Source organism: Lepus europaeus, chromosome 1 (genome assembly GCF_033115175.1).
Source record: "Lepus europaeus isolate LE1 chromosome 1, mLepTim1.pri, whole genome shotgun sequence".
NCBI lineage: Eukaryota > Metazoa > Chordata > Mammalia > Lagomorpha > Leporidae > Lepus > Lepus europaeus.
The window spans coordinates 93,536,626-93,538,783 of NC_084827.1; positions in this window are offsets into that span (position 1 = coordinate 93,536,626).

A 2,158-nucleotide genomic window follows, 5' to 3' on the forward strand; every position below is an offset into this window, starting at 1 on the left:
TTTGGGCTAAAAGGTCAAAGTCAATCCTGTGACCCAGAAGACCCAGTGTGACCTGGCCCCCTCTTCCCTCTCTCACCCCATCTCCTATTTGTCTCTTCACCCCTACCGTCCACATTATCGCCATCCCAGGAACACTGGTGTCCACAGCGCTTAACATAGTACACACTCAGGGCCTTCAACCATGCTCTAACCATGGGGTTCCCTCCACCAGCAGTGCTCTTCCCCATTCCCTCATTGCCCTCAGCTCTTTACTCAAAAGCCACGTTCTCTGTAAAGTCTTTTTGGACCCTTTATTTTAACCATCTTCTGCCTAAAATTTTGTATCCCCTTCTCCACTTTTTTTCAATCCTTAGAACCGATTGCTATTTAGCTTACCACCTATTTTAATTATTTTCCTTCTTTTCCCTTCTCTGCTAACATGAAAGCTCCATGACTGCTTACTATACCTACAGTTAGTGTTATAGTAACTGACATATAGAAAACCCTTTATTAAATGAAGGAAAGAATTAGCATTAGCTTTTTTAAATATTGAACCACAGTAAATGAAGTACAATCAGCTTAAAAATCATAAAACAAAGTGCAAAAACTTAATATGTGCTATCATAAATATTCTTATTATTTGCAAGAGTTAGGTAGTAGATAATGCATATTTTATACCTGTATCAGTCAGGTCCAACCAGGAGACAGAAACCACACAGTAATTTGAACAAGGAAATATTTAACATAAAGAATTATTATGGGGTAGGCATTTAGCCCAGTGGTTAAGATGCTAGTTAAGACGCCTGTGTTCCATATTAAAGTGGTGGATTTGATTCCTGGCTCTGGCCCTAGATTTCACTCTTGACTCCAGCTTCTTGCTTAATGCAGACCCTGGAAAGCTGCAGATTATGGCATAAATAATCAGGTTCCTTTCACCCATGTTGAAAACATGGATTGCATTCCTGGCTACCAGCTTTAGTCTCAGCCATTGCAGGCATTTTGAGAATGGACCAGCAAAGGAGAGCACATCCCTAAATCCCATCTCTCTCTGACTCTGTTTTTCCTCTCAAATAAAAAATTTTTAAAATATTTAAAATAATTATACTATTACTTTATAGAGGAATTGAGTGACAAAGGATTGACTTGTGAAAAGTAAATACAGGGGCCGGCGCCATGGGTCACTTGGCTAATCCTTCGCCTGTGGCACCGGAATCCCATATGGGCTCTGGGTTCTAGTCCCGGTTGCTTCCAGTCCAGCTCTCTGCTGTGGCCCGGGAGGGCAGTGGAGGATGGCCCAAGTACTTGGGCACCTACACCCAAGTGGGAAACCAGGAGGAAGCATCTGGCTCCTGGCTTCGGATCGGCGCAGCTCCGGCCGTAGCGGCCATTTGGGGAGTGAACCAATGGAAGGAAGACCTTTCTCTCTGTCTCTCCCTCTCACTGTCTGTAACTCTGTCAAATAAATAAATAAAAAATCAAAAAAAAAGAAAGAAAAGTAAATACAAAAGAGATCTGAGCAAACATACAGAGCAGCCACTACCTCTGGCACTAAGCAAGAACACCTGCGGATGAGCCTTTGGGAACCCCGAGTGTAGGGTTTATACAAGACGGAGACATGGAGACGGGAACAGAGAATTTGAAATAGTTTACTCTCCAGAGCTTGTTTTTCAACAGGAGTTCCAGGAAAGCTTATCTTGCAACATTGTACTTGGAGGGGGTCAGACCACAAGTCAACCAATGAAAGCTGTGGAAAAAAAAAAGCAGTCTGGGTCAGAGTTTTACTTTTTCTTTCTTTTTTTAAATAATTTTTTTTAAATTACAACAATTTATTTATTTCGTAACTGGTCAGAGTTTTCAACATGCAGTGTATAAGGAGGTGTGTTGCTGGAGCTCTCCCGCTCTCCCTTTTGAACATCGTAGATGTCTACTGTAAGCAGGAAGAGCTCTCCTGCTCCCCCAACCCTTGTTATAAGAGCCTTTTTCAGAACTCTGCTTTTTCACTGTTTTTGAGAGGCTGGGTCCAGGCTTGACTCCAATCAGAAAGGAATTCAAGAGCCAGAAACAGGTAAAGGTCAGCAGAGAAGTAAGATTTATTTACATGCAAAGCCAAAGTACAGGGCTTGGTGTTGTGGTGCAGTGGGTTAAGCAACCACCAGAAATGCTGGCATCCCACATGAGA